Source organism: Emydura macquarii, unplaced genomic scaffold, assembly GCF_026122565.2.
Source record: "Emydura macquarii macquarii isolate MOO-44397 ecotype Brisbane River unplaced genomic scaffold, CSIRO-AGI_Emac_v2 contig_2676, whole genome shotgun sequence".
Lineage (NCBI taxonomy): Eukaryota > Metazoa > Chordata > Testudines > Chelidae > Emydura > Emydura macquarii.
In genome coordinates this window covers 37,756,873-37,772,500 of record NW_027132813.1, presented here as the reverse complement: position 1 = coordinate 37,772,500, position 15,628 = coordinate 37,756,873, and the positions used below count along the sequence as shown (strand labels likewise).

Here is a 15,628-nt window from a genome sequence, read left to right as displayed (position 1 = left end):
GTTAGGCCCAAACTTGTAGCAAACTATTTGGTTTCATTAAGGCTTCCAGGAGAAGTGACCAGTGACAGTCCTTTCACTCAGAAGCCAACAGGCAAGTGACTACTTAAAACTTTAATGTGCACATTGTACTCTGAAGACCCCTACACCTATAGTTATTTGCGAAGTATGAATGCCTTTACCTTCTACTTTGTGACATATGTGAAAGCAGTCAGTAAAGCTGCACTCTTATTAATGCATTTACTGAGGTTTGTTTGTGGAACTGAAGAGCTGAGTTTCAATATCTTTGGTGTGAGACTTTATAACACTGATGGCCAGTGGAAAAGTGGAAACAATATGTATTATCCAAAAGCCAATTATTCAGAAAAATTTGATTTTAAAATGCAGATATTTCCTAAACACCTAAACATTATTCATCCAGGATAAAATTAAAAAAAAATGAAACACACTAACAGTCAAACACAAAGCATTAAGTAGATTTCTAGAGGATTGCTAAAGTTAACTATTTACACTCGTTTTTCCTTTTTCAGTTGCCTTTTCGAAGAACCCCACTTCAAAGGGTTCATTTTTGCACTAGTTCCTGTCAGTGCAGGTCAGAAACACTAAAGTGGAAAGTCACTGCACTGCCGTGGCACAAAGAGTCTCTGCGGCTAAAATCAAACAAAGCCCAATTAAACTAATCATAACGTCCCAGTGAACACAAGGAAGCTCACCTGGTATTTCTGGACTTCTTGTGTGAATTCCCAACTCTACTCAGTACTTGGTACTATAATTACCCTGACCAAAATACTGTGAAATTACTGCTCTGATCTACTAATGGCTGAAAAATCAAGCCGTTGTGGTTTCATGCCAAGGGGCCGTAGCAAGGTGGCGCAATGCTTTCTGACAGAGACGACAACTTCTAAAAACTCAAAAGAGAAAATTAACGGGATGTGGTTTACGTTGCCAAAGACTGTTCATTAATTACCAATTTAATCACTGCTGGAGGCATGACATTACAAAAATCTGGCTGAAAGTTCTAATAGATTATGAAGACCACCTAAGAAGAGTGACCAAGAAATGTACAAAACAATTAATACTGTTTCACTGCTATCAAAGACACAGATTATTTTACATCAAGTGAAGCAAAAGAATTAGTAGCTTCACAGTGCCACCACTAGGAACTGTAAATACAATGGCACACAATTAGTAATGCACATGTGACTTTTCGTTCAAGGCATATATCCTTGGGAAAGCCAGAACATGATAAGGAGAACAAAAGAAACATTTTAAAATGAAATGAATAAAGATTTTAACTTTACCCTTGTGCATGCTGAGCAAAAACAGAATAGGCAATGAAAATACAGCTCTAAGTAATGGTGATATCATCCTGGGATTCACAACAGCATGCACTGAACATCCACACAGAAAACATCCACAGTCATTAATAGTAGCATAAAAAGTGAATTCCAGAAGCTAAGAAATCTAGGCCTAGTTTATTACATAAAAGTAACTCTCTGAAATACAGATATCTTTTTACTGCTAATATTTATGGCCAGGCAATAGGAAAGCATTTAGGTTGTTTAACTAAACCAATGTTTTTCATATGACCTAAAGACAGGCTGATAATTGATAATATATTTTATGTCAGCTTGGTAGTCAATGCAACTTGTATTTAGTCACAATCAATAAACTATATAAGTAACGGTTGACAAAAATAAACAGTTGTATATTGGCATTTGGGCCATATTCTCAACTGGTGTAAATCAGCATAAGTCCACTGAAATTAATAGAGGTATGATGATTTGCACCAGCTGAGAATCTGGTCCACTGGTACCTAAAACTGCAACTGTACAAACATTTGTCTTGCATCATACTTATAAAATATCTTGCTGATATGAAACTGATAATACATATTAATTCTACTTGTGAATGAGTCTAAATTATACAGCAAGGGGAACAGTATGCTTTCTCCTCTCTTCTATAATCATATATGAGAGTCATATGTGGTCAGTCTTTGAACAGTGAAATACTTTAACTTCAAAATAGGAAAAATACTTAATTATCAAATATACTGTCCAAAGATTTCAAACCTCTTTCTGGATAGTCACTGAACATATTTTTTTAAATGTATTTAGAAATGTGAAATAAAATGTGTTTGTTTTCACCCTCAATGAAACTGGTTCAGACTATACAGACCTTAGTGTTTCATTATGAAGTAAATATCAGTTCAGTTGTTTACTGAAGTGTTCAGAAAGTGGGTCTATTCTTTATTTAAGAAAAAGTGTATGGTAAAAATAGCTATATAACTTGCCATACTCATGAAATTTACCTATCATACAGCATAGTATTATCAGCTTAAACCATATTCAACAGTTTTATGGTGGCATATAGAAGACATAAATAAACAACAGGGAATAAGTTACCAACACTCAAGGATTACCAAAATAATGTTCAATCTTTTTACCAATTAGATGGTAACTGCTTCTTTGGTAATCTCAAGAAGATCTAGTGATCAGATCTAAGTCTGGTCACAATTATCAGCATGACAAACTAGTCTTTTTTTCAATCAATATTTTCCAATTAACATTAAAAGACCAAGGTTGCTTTCTGTAAAGTCCCACCCTTCACTAAAAAAAAAAAAAATCCGTCATAGGTTTAATTGGCAAAACAATAGTTTTGCTACCTTTTTTCCCCTCCAAAAGAAATAATAAGAACAACTTAGTAGCATTTCTTTGGATCTTAATCACAGGCATTTAATATCTATCTAGGAAGACCACAGAAAAGTCTATTGATGACATAAATGCCTTTCTTAATGAAGTATAACCAAGGATTCTGGTTTTTAGTTTAATTTAAAAACATCAATGGAAGTTATTTTCAAGAATCTGTTTAAAAATAACATTTGGAGGAAAGAACACTGATAATGGCAAGTTTTGTTTAAAGAGGCTTTCAGTGAAATTAATGTATTATTTTGCATTGTCTATTGTAAATTTCATCCTATATCACTCTTTGTCCATGCTATCTGTGGTTTACTTTTTAGTCATGTATTGCAACAGCTTGATAAGTGGTTTATTTAGGAGGGGAGAGTATTGTAGGATGCAAACAATAAATGAAATTGTTTTTAAAAGGTTTTGAATATTTAAAAAACCTTACGTTTATTTAATTGCTGGTGGACTATCCAGTATCTGTACAAATGTATGCTGTCAAAATTTAATAAACTTATACCACTTGATTTCCCTATGAAGTTACAAATATCCAGTCAGATTTAGTTAGTTTCTGAAGGTTTTCTGAAATGATTTTCATTTTCACTGTGCATGCTAAAAAAAAGTTATCATTTTTGCACTCAAAAATATTTATGAAAATGAAAAGTAATGGGAAAAACAGATTGATACCTAAAGTAGAAAGAGCTTATTAAATAGGAATTAGATACAGCTGCAACAAGTCCTTTGAGTAAGAGAGTAATAAAAAGAAGTATTCTGAGCAGAAAGAAATGATCTTTTAGCATCTCTCTCTTCCTATCTCCAAACATGCAAATACTGTATATAATGGGTAACAGTTTTTTTGTGAGGCACTTTATTTATGTATGATCGGTAAAGAAAAATCTGAATATACTTCCCCAAACATCTCTCTTTAAAAAAATATAATTAACAGCTCATATTTCTCACTCAGCTTGGGTAAATAACAAATGGTGATATTATCAACTAAAATATAAAGTCTATCTCTAGATAGTATATAGTAATTATGCTAGCACCAACTGTTTAAACCTCAATACTACAGCGATCCCTCTTTGAAACCAATCCTTTGGCTTCTATTTATCTGTCTTTCTATCTTACGTACTTATATATGACACCCACTGCTGTAATGTCTGAGCTCCTCACAGTCTTTAATGTATTCATCCTCACAACACTTCTGTGAAGTATTATTCTAATTTTAAAGATGGGAAACTGAGGCCTGGAGACACTAAGTGAATTGCCCAATGTCACACAAGAAGTCTGTGGTGAAGCAGAGACTTGAACACAGATCTCCCAAGTCCTAGGCTAGATCTTAGCCACTGGACCATTCCTGGCCGCATACACATAAAGGGTGCAATCCTGCAACTGTGTCCACATTTAGCTCCACAGCACAAAACTCTGCCACTTGAGCTAACAGAATAACTGAAACCAGTAACAGGTTCCACCCTTTATGTGGAACACCTTCTCTGATCAATGCAGACAAGCATAGTTTTTTTCTGAAATCCATGATGCAGACTACGTCCCACTGAGGTAGTCTATATAACACACACATACGCAAAACAAATGTTAAGGCTGTAAAGCCAAAAGCTGGAAATGCCAGAATTGAAGTTGATCATGTAACTTTAATTCAGCCTTTTGTGTGCATGTATTATGATATAGTCTTTAATTACATGATCACACAATATGTTTTCCAAAGAACCCCTGCCTCATTCAGTGCACAGGATGGACGTGCTCCCTGAATGAGCACTTATTCGTTTTATCTTCATTGTTTAATGTATGACCCCCAGGCCTTATTTACTGCACACTATGCAAACCGTTCTCTGACTAAAGAATTATTCATCTCCTCATGGGCTTTTCTCTATAGCACTCACCACTCTACAGTATCTGAGCATTTCACAAACATGAATGAATTAATCATTATCCCCATTTTACAGACAGGGAGCTGAGGCACAGAGAGAGTAAGGTCAAAAGTGTGTACTAATTTTGGGTGCCCAGGTTGAGATGCCTATTGCCTGAAGTTCTAGAGCACTTAGCATTACCTAGTACTTTCTATGTTTGAAGCACAGTTCAATGATCGCTGTGAGTGCTCAGGAATTCAGCAAATCAGATTCCAGTCTCAAGTATCCAGAAAATGAAAAACACACAATTAGTAACCACCTCTGACAAGTTTTGTTTAAGTGTCTTGCCCAGCATCATGTAGAAAGTCTGTGGCAAAAGGCAGGGATAGAATTCACTTCTCCTGGGTGGTATGCCACTGCCTTAACCATGACACCATCCTTTTCTTTCCTGAAATCCCCCATCTCATTCACAAGACACCTTCTGACTTCTATAACAAATGAGGTGGGAGTCCTATAGACAACAGCCTCCTGTACTACACAGCCCGGATTCATACCCAGAGCAGATCCATCTTGGGCACTGAATGAAGCATGGATCCTCAGGAAAAACATATGTAATCATGTAATAAAAGACTGTATGATAATAAGTATGCATAAAGGGATTAAAAATTAAGGCTGCACAGGAAATCTTAATTCTGGCATTTTCTATCTTTTGGGTACTTGACTTTGCAATTTTAATGTCCTTTTAACATATTTTTTGCCTGTGTAATTCCCTAGTTTTATTAAACTCCTTCCTATGTAATCATACTGTCACCCAGATGGGTCATTAGCTGCATTGGAATATTTAGTTTCACAGCACAGACCTTTGTACTTGAGCTAACAGAGTAACTGATAGCAGTAGTAGGTTGTCATCTTGTATGTGGACCAGCAGTAAAGAGTGATGAGACATACTTTGCCAGTGAGTTTCAGAGATATTTGCTGATACCAGAAATATTGACTTAAGAATCTTGAGTTCCATAATAGGTTCTGAAGGGGAGTGTTCTCCAGTGATTACAGGCCTTCTGCCCCTATTCCTCTCAAGACTGTCCTTTTTTGTCTATGTCCCCTCCAGATTGTCTCCGTGCCAGTTTTGTCTCTTCCCACCAGTTCATCATCCCAGTCTCCCCACCTACCTAGTCCAAATCTCCCTTTCAAGACACTTCACCCAAGTCCCAACTGCTAACAATAACCACAACATAATGAAATTCAATAATCTCTGGGTGGAGAAGTTATGCCAAAACCTAGCACTATTACATTACATTTGAGAAAAGGAAAATTAAAGAAAAATGTGAAAGCCAGTCAAAAAGGCCCTACGGGTTAAAATGAGGAAATTAAAATCCTTAGACTCAGCATGGAGGCAATTTAAGTATCCTATAACAGAGTCACAGAATGAGCAAATGAAACAAGAGGGCAAAACCGGCATAGCTAAATAGCAAGGCCAAAGATGTCACTAAAACCGAACAGGTACCCTTAAGAAAAAGGAAATTCAGATCAAGTAAAGCTAATAGAAAAGGGTATAAACTACAGCAGGTCATCTTTATAATAGAAATTGAAGAGCAAATAGCCAGACAGAAAAATAATAACAAGAAATTGTGCAAGTCCATCAACAGTAAGACTCCTGACCAGAAGTGAAGACCAGAATTGGTGGGTCTGTTGGATTGCCAGGGCGCTAAGGACAATGTGGAGAATCTAAATGATATCTCTAACTTAATGGTCACCACAGAGTATTTAGAGTACATATGTACACTGGATCAACTCTTTACAGACATTAATACGAGGTACTGCAGAGTCAAGAGAGATGGGCTTAGAACAAACTGGTAAATTGAAGCCCAGCAAGTGAGTGGGTCCAGATGAAATACATCCAGTTCTGAAGGAATTTAAGAATGAATGTTGGGATTTTTAAAGGAGCCTGAGGAGAACATGCACCTAACTCCCTTAGGCTCTTTTGAAAATTCCAGTCAAAGTGGCTGAGCTGCTAATAAAATTATGCAATCTCTCATTCAAATTAGCTACTATTCCAGAAGATGGGCAGGAAGCAAATATTGCACCTATCTTTGAAAAGGCATTGGGTTTGTCCTGGGAATTACAGACCAGTAAGCCTGACTTCAGTATCAGGTAAGTTGGCTGAAATGACAATTAAAACCAGAATTATAAAAACACTTAGATGAATGTGGTATGATAGGGACTAACCAGTCAACTTCTGTGCTTCTTTCAATAAAATTAGCACCTGTGATCACATGGCTCTTAAATCCAATCCTGTGGTCTCTGAAACACTGCACCATTTCAAGGTGCATAATATTGCTGTCACTCCTCGATACTCACCTGTGGCGCATACTCTTCTTATCCCTTGCTCCCATACTATGGGTCTACTTTCTCAGTGCCTCTGATCAATACTGTCACGTCTTCCTTTGGCTCTTAGGCAGAGTGGGGAAAGGGATTCCAATCCTTGCTTTGCCTGATGCATGAATACCAGAGGCACCGAATGGGCAGACCCAGCAGCGCTAGCAATGCTCCCACACTGCTAGCGGATGGAGATGGCGGAATGAGTGGGAGAAAATGAGATGGAGTGATAGAGTAAGAATAGGGAAAGAAGGCAGAAAGTGACAGAACAGAGACAGGTGGGATGAAGAATGGGAAAAGAAGGGGCAGAGCACACAGGGGAAAAAGAAATGGAACCAAGGCAAAAAAAACGAGAGAGAAAGGAGGCATTGGAAAGAAGGAGTCATGGAGGAGAGGTAAAGGAGCTGAGAGGGATGGAACAGGTAGGAGGAGTGGAAGATAGAGAGCAAAAAGGGGAGAAGAGCAAGAAGATACATAGTAAGGGAAGGTGAAGAAGAAAGAATATGTCAAAGACAATGAAAAGTGAGGAACTGCGAGAAAGGGGAGAAGCTAAAATATAGATGAACAAATTCAGTCATAACTTTTCTCTCTTGGTGTCTCTAGTTTGCCAGCAAAACAATTATTGAGGAATGCAAGGGAGAATAGTGACATGGCCCTAATGCTAGTCTATAAGGATGAACAGACATTGCAGTGGGGGAGAAATCCAGGGAAGAAAGGAAAAAAGCCAAGAGAGTTCAGCAAGTTATGGGAAAACAGCCAATGTTCCAGAAGAGATCAGCTAGCAGCCAATAAAGAGACAATGAAGCCCACAAAACAAGGAATGGCCAGCCTGGACAATAACATGGCTACTGAAGTAAATAGCACAAATCTGGCTCCACCTTTGAAAGGGTAAGGTTTGGCAGAGTGAAGAGGGTCTGATTTATTCACTTCATGAATAGTGGAGAAATAGTCTTACTTTTCCTTAAAAAGGACTTCAACCAACCAAATCAGAACAGATAGTACCTAACAGGGGTAATGCAAATGATATTAGTTTATGATGATGGTACTTGGTAATTCTCTTTTGTTAAGATCAAGTGTACCAAAGTCATACTTCCCTACAGTACTCATTTGTTTACTTAAAGAAATGCCACTCATAGTTCTCAGATGGAAACAACAAATAATTAGAACAAAGTTCATGGGCCAAAATTTTCAAAAAGCGACTAAAGATTGTGGGGGCCCAACTTGTGACACCTTAAAGGAGCCTGATTTTCAGAAAACATTGAGCACCTACCATATCTCTCAGTTTAGGCACCCCCAAATTGTGATATCCCAAATCACTAGTCATTTTTGAAAACGTTGGCCATGAAGTATTTTGTAATAACATTTTTCCTCTTCTTTTCCTGAAAATCAGCAATGAAGGGCCCAATCCAACTCCCACTATAAAGTGTGAAAAGATTCCTACTGACCTGAATATGAGTTGGATTACAAACTGGATTTTACGCCATATGACTGGAATACTGACACCTAACACTCTGGTCAATATGAAATGGAAGATGCCTGGCTGAAAGTTCTTCCTTACTGTTAGTATTAATGAACTGCAAAAAACTGCAGATGTCAGAGAAAAAATAATCTGCACTATTCAAAGCATTTTTTCAGGACGCTAATAAAGTAATGGTATATACTTTATGGCCTGGTATAAACTAGTGTATCTCCATTAAAGCAGAACTAGCTGCATGGCTATGGGCATGCAACAAATGGATTAGAGAAAGAGAGAATCTTTGCCGTACACATGCACACACAATGTACAAACACCACATAATGAAGTTTTCTTATGCAACCTTAATTTAACCTCCTTATGAATATGTATTATGATAGTCTTTAATTACATGATCACATCCTATTTTTTCCACAGGTCCCATTTAATTCAGTACACAGGATGGACAGTGCTCACTGAATAAACAACTGTTCAATATTCATTTTATCATCACTGTTCAATGTGTGGCTTAGACCTTATTTACTAAACTATACTACACGGCTCTGAATACAGAATTATTTCTTCCTCATGGCCTTTTCTATGGTGCTCATCAATATCGGCGTTGAGTGTTTCACAAACTCATTATCTGTAGAACACCACTGTGAAGTAAGGGGGTGCTATTACCTCATTTTACAGATGGGAGAACTGAGTCAGAGAGAGTAAGGTTAAAAGTATGCTCTAGATCTGAGTGACCAGTTGGAAGTGCCTAAAACCTGATTTTTCTGAGCATTTAGCGTTATATGACATTTTATATGTTTACAGCACATCTCTCATTGACTTCAGCTGCAATTGTGAGTGCTCAGAATTTCTGGAAATCAGACATCAGGTGTTTCAAGTCGGCATCCAGAAAAGGAGAAACTCACCATTAGTGACCACCCATGAAATGTTTGTTTTAAGTGACTTGCCCAGCGTTCTAAAGGAACTCGGTGTCAGAAGAAGGGAAAGAAACCAATCCTCAAGGGCAGGATTCAACTGCCTTAATCATGAGATCATAATTTTTCTTCCAGCACCTCTACTTCTACCTCCTTCACTTCACACCTTCCAGGGCTTCGATATGACTGGCAGATAGCATTTTACCTCCTTCCGAGGACTCCCTTCAGATCTCTCTGAGCTGATGGTCTTTTACTAAGACCTCCTCAAGGACCTGGAAGCTGACCAGGTCCATAGTGGTCGCGGGAGGGGAGGACCTCCTAGCAGAACACCTGATACACAATCCACACCTTAGTGTGCAGGTGATGGAATCCCCCTTGGTGTGCTGGAATTGGTCCTGTCTGTACCACTCGATTCGGAGACCTCCTGGATGATGATCAGAGCGACTGGGTGGACCCGTGGTGCTCAGCCAGCAGATGGGGCTGCCCACCCGGCATGTCTCCTGTGGTGTGCTCCAGGAGATGAGGGCAGCCTTGCCTCTTGCTTTCCTCGAGTGGATCCTGTGGGAGGGTGCTCCCTGCCCATCCCTCACCCTGCCTTCTAGAACTTGTCATCAGTCTCCTGCCGCACAATCCTCCCCAGCTGCCCCTGACAGGCCACCTGAGCCAGCTGAATGCCATCCAGCTGGCCCACCTCCAAGCTATGCCCAGAGAATGTCCGTATGTGCTCTTGCTTCACACCATCCACTTCCATGCCCTCGTGTCATTCCTTGACAACAACTGGCAGGACCTGCTGCCACCTGTGGAGGGCAGAGAGCCCTGGTGGCCAGTCTGTACTCCATTCTGTTTCCACGACCTGCCAGGGATATTGGTTGGCAGCTCCTCCATGGAGCTGTAAGCACAGTCGTGTATCTGGCGCACAACACAAACTCCCCCGACACCTGTCCATTCTGTGGTGAGAGTGAGACCCTGGGGCACATCTATGTGGAGTGTGTCAGATTGCAGCCCCTCTTCTGGCTCCTCTTACTGAGGTTCTGGCTGCACTTTTCCCCATAACTCTGGATCTATACATACCCCATCTGTGGTCCCACAAAGTTACAGGGCCTCCTTATCAACCTCTTCTTGGTGCTGGCCAATATGGCCATCCACCATAACAGGAGGAGGACACTAGATGAGGAGGGGTAGTCTGTGACTGTTGGGCCTACTTCTGGTCCCTCACACAGTCACACCTCCAAGCAGAGTTTCTCTGGGCGGTGTCCATTGACTCCTTAGACATTGTCGAGGAGCAGTGGGTGTTGCCCGGGGTTCTCTGCTCCATGTCCCTCTCTGGATCCCTGATCTCTAACCTTTAACATTCATTCCTATCCCTGTTGTTCATTTGTTGTCTCCAGTATTCACTTGTGGCCTAGGTTCAATGGCGCCTCTCTCCTCAGTTAAAGGGGTGGGACTTTAACTTTGGGTGGGCTTAGGTCCACCATCCCCCAGTAACCACAATAACTACACACCATTCAGAGCAGCTAAGGACTCTTTTATGAGCAGCAGACAGCTTTTATCTCCACCCAAGAAGTTTTCCCCGAGAGCACCCCAAGCTGTGAGTCTTTTGCCAGGACTTCCTCAGGAAATGGAAGCTAGTTTCAGTAACCAGGTCATAGCAGCCACCAAGGGGGAATAGGTGGTGGAGTTCCCCTTGGTGCACTGGAGAATGATCCTAGCTGGTGTCACCAGAGTCTGAGACCTCCTGGACTATTGTTGGAGGGACTAGGTGGACCTTTCAAGTGTTGCTCACCTTGCGAAACCCCCATATTGTGCTCTAGGAAGTGAGGGATCCTTGCCCACTGCTTCTTTCACTTATATTGAGCAGGTCCTGTGGGAGGATACCCCATGCCCACCCTTGCCCCTTCAGAGCTTGTCATTGGGCTTCTGCCCCATGAGCTTCCCCAGCTGCCCCATATGCGTAACCTGAGAAGGATGAATGCCATCCAGCTGGTCCATCTCCAAATCACACACTGTGAACATCTCTACATGCTCATGCTCCATACCACCCACTTCCTCACCCTCACGGGACAGCCTATACGCCACCATAGTCCCACAGTCTGTCAGGGATCTCAGTTGGCAGCTCCTTCATGGATCTGTGAGCAGGGGAGCATGGTTGATGCGGTTCATGGACTCTCCAAAAATTTGCTCCTTTTTGCAGTCAGAGGGAACCCAGGCAAGCATCTGCGTAGAACGTGTCAGGTTGCAGCCCATTTTCTGACTCCTCCAAAACCTCCTGCAGAGGTTCTGGAGGTACTTTCCCCACACCTCCTTGTTTTTGTATACCCCATCTGTGGCTCCACAAAGTTGCAAGACCACTCATTCACCTCCTCCTGGAACTGACCAAGAAGGCCATCCACCAACCGATGGGTCCTGTTTCCAATCCCTCGTTGCTTCACGTCAACAGGCAGAGTTTCTCTGGGTGGCATCCACTGGTTCCTTGGACTCTTTTGAGGAGCAGCAGGTTCTGGCCAGAGTTCTCAGCTTGGTGTCCCCCTCTGGATCCCTTGTTTTGCCTCTACAACCTTCACTCTCATCCCTGTTTTCTCATTTTTGTCCCCCAAATTCAGTTGTGGCTTGAGGGAGGGTGTAAGCATTTTCGGTTCCGTGGGAGGCCACAGCGGCTTCCTACACAGGGGAATAGCTCGCGTTTGGCACGAGATCAGTCTAGGCAATTCGCCCGGATGTGGGGCGAGCACTCAGTCTACCACTCAAGCCCCCAGTCGGGGCGAGTGAGCAAGAAGTCCAGTGCCCCCAACCCTTGAGCAGGGTGAGCAGGTCGCTCAGGCCCTCAACAAGGCTGAGCGAACCAGGAGTCTATTGCTCCCACCCCTAGGCAGGGTGAGCAGAGCTGGGTCACTCTGGCCCTCAGGCAGGGCGAGCGAACAGGAGTCTATTGCACCAACCCCTAGGCAGGGTGAGCAGCAGCGGCAACGGCTTCAGGCGGGGTCAGGAGAGCACCTCTCCTGGGGTGGCTAGGGAAAAGGGGAAGGGGAGGGGGACGCAGGCCCACCCGTCTCCACTGCGTCCCAGCCCAGGGCCCTAGCAGTGGCAGAAGCGGCTGCCACTGTGTCGGCAGGGCTCCCGCCGCAACACACTGACTACCATGCGGCTTCAGCCACAAGCCGTGGCTGTCCCTGGGCTACTTCCTCCCCACTGACCCCAGTACCTGCCTCCTCCGTGCCGTGAGAACAGTCCACCTGGGGTAGCACCGTCAGTCCTTCCTGATCGACCGGGGGTAAGGCAGGAAGCTCCTCTTCAGGGGGCAGCTCCTCCAGGTCGATGTATGTTGGGAGCGGCTCAGCCTCGGGCAGCTCCTCCAAGTCCAGCCCTGCTGCAGGGAGGGGCTCAGCGGCCGGCAGTTCCTCCAAATCCGGCCCGGCCTCCGGGGGTGCCCGTCACTTGGGCTGCTCTGGGGTCTCGGCCCAGTCTGGCGGTTCTCAAGCACGGTCCCGGGCTCGGGGTCGGGGTAACTTGGCCCAGTCGTCCTGGCCGGGTTGCCTAGTCCAGCTTCTCGAGGGCCCTATCCAATCCCTGGGCCCAGGTGGGGCCAGGGTTCATCGGTGGCGGCTAGGCTCTAGCCTAGGCCTCTGCTGGCGGGGCAGCACGTCTGCCTCTGGCAACAGTCTGGGACCTACTGAGCTCAGGGGCCAGGCTTTTGTACTTCCCCTTCCTGTTGGGGCTCCGCCCTGCGGCTGCCAATTGGCCTGGTTGGATGGTCCTATCATGGCCCGGGTCCCTTGTTGCCGGGCAGATTCCGGGGCAGGGCGTGAGTTGAGCCAATCAGAGCGCTGGTGTCCTTCCTCAGGCTCTGGCTCCGTGGGAGGCCACAGCGGCTTCCTACAGAGGGTCTTTAGTTTTGGGCAGACTTAGGCCTACTCATCCCACTTCCCCCAATACATACACATCTTCCAGCTTCTGCAACAAATGAGGCAAGGGTTTTACAGACAACAACCTCCTTCACTATAAACTCTGAGTCAATCCCAGCAAACCATTTTCTCATACCAATCCTAGTCTTCCCCACTCCTTGGCTCCAAGTCTCAATCGCTGTCCCCCACCTTCACATCTAGTCACTGTCCCTCACTTTCCTCTGGCTCCACATCCTGGTCTCCCCACTTGTCAATCACCCATACCTGGCACTTCTCCCCTCTGAATTCTAGTGGGGTGGATTTCTCCTTTTCCTCCTCATTGCTACCTGGGCACCAGAAGCAGAAGCACTGAGAGCACAAGTGAGACAATATGCCTGCTTTCAGTTCCTGTGACCTGTGCACAGTGGCCCCTGACTAGCAGGAGGAGAAACTACACAGAGGGTGCATCTACACTGCAATTAAACACCTGTGGATGTCCTGTGTCAGCTGACTTGGGCTTGCAGGGTTCAGGTTATGAGGCTGTTTAATTGGGCTTGGACTGCAGGCTGGACTCTGTGACCCCGTGAGGGGGCAGGGTCCCAGAGCTCGGGTTCCAAACCGAGCCTGAACATCTACACAGCAATTTTTAGCCCCACAGCTCAAGCCCCATGAGCTCGAGTCAGCTGATCTGGGCCAGCCATGGACATGCCGTGGGTTTTTTATTCCAGTGTGGATGTACCCAGAAAGTCCGGCTCAGCCCCTGCAGTCCTAGATTTAAGCATGCTCTGTACAGATGGAATTTTCAGAGAATTTAGATGCCAAATGCTAACAAATTCTCTCATGAACATGTGTGAACTGACATTCTCAGAGGTTCATAACTTGACCAAATTTGGGTGGATTTTATAGGGATGATCAAAAGCACACCCCTGACACCAATGTAGCCTTCCTATCAAATTTCAAATCCCCGCTCCAATGCTAGCGATTCTCTATAAAATGGTTGTAAGAATTTTTTAACATGGACAAACAACATATTTTAACATAGACCAAACAACATATTTTTTCTGTAATTTTGTTCTGAGAAACAGCTAAACTGTTTGTTTCTGAAATTTACCAAAAAAATTTAGCCTGAGGTAAGCACCTGGCAAGGAAAATTTCAGCCCAAATGATTTAAAGTTTGGAAAATGTATATGCAAACAGGGTCTTAAACTGAAAAGTGTCAAGCAACCTTAATTATAGTCATCACTATCTCAGCTGCCTATAATACCTTTCCTATAATGCAGTCTGATCTATTGAGAAAACTATGGGTTTTTCTTTAAAATGAAGGTGAAATTTCTAGTAACATTCAATACTTTAAACTCATTTGCAAAAAATAAAAAAATCAAACAAAAGTCACACATCTTCTCACTATATAAATGGGGCTCAAGCTTTTTTTTCTCTTGAATAAAAATTAGTAAAAAAAAATGTCTAGCTTTTTTGGGAAGAAAAAAACATTTTCTAAGAAAAAAATACTTATAACCCCAGAACCATGAAAGCTCACAGAATAAAATTTGCCGAATTCTAAATTCACTTATGTCTGTACAATCTCACTCAAATCAAAAGGCAGAATGTGACCCTGGGGACCAGACTATTAATGGTTTGAATCAATGAATGGTTGAAAATCTTTATATGGGTCATCATAGTTTAGTCAGATTGAATTTAGTGAAACAAGTGCAATGGTTAGAATTGTGGTTAGAACGGCAATGTGGTTAGAAGTTCAATGGTTAGAAACACAAAATTACTACATATAATCTGACAACAGGCAATCTCTGCTTTGAAAAGATTTGCATAAAAATTAAATTAACTTTAATCTCCAGAGAGAATGGTCCGCTCCAGGTCACCTCTGAGGTTACTGGTGGGGCAATGAGTATCTGCAGCGGCCTCCACACTGAACCTAGTTTGTAGAGCTACACTTTCAAATGTCACCAACGTAATTCATTCTTATGATAAAAAGGACACCATTAAAAACAGCATAACATGCTATACTGTAATTTAACAGGTAGTTTTTCTTTTCATCCCACTGGTGTCTTAATATTTGAAAACAATGGTGCCAATCCTATAAGGTGCTCCAAGCACTTCCAATGAAGTCTATGGGCCTTTTCCATTGACTTCAGCAGAAGGAGAGTCTGCTCCTAATAAGAGCCAGAGGCGTGCACAAGGTGGGGCAAGCAGGGGCACAGCCCTCCCAGGAATCGTCCGTCCCAATAATTGTGGGGGATACAGAACTCCTCTGGCCCCAGGGCAGGCGTGGTGGGAGGGATGAGCGAGCTTCTGCCCGGCGGAGGCGGGAAGCAGGTAAGGAGGGAAGAACAAGCCAGGGAGGGGGAAGAATGAGCTCCAGCCACTCGGAGGTGGGAAGAGTAGGGTGACCAGATGTCCTGATTTGATAGGGACAGTCCAGATATTT

The 15,628-nt window shown here is 43.0% G+C and overlaps 1 protein-coding gene across 13 annotated transcripts in view; it reads right to left on the bottom strand.

The window, feature by feature from the left end:
- Positions 1-15,628, bottom strand: part of EHBP1 (EH domain binding protein 1) — a 313,842-nt gene that overhangs the window by 73,053 nt on the left and 225,161 nt on the right. The window lies entirely within an intron of this gene.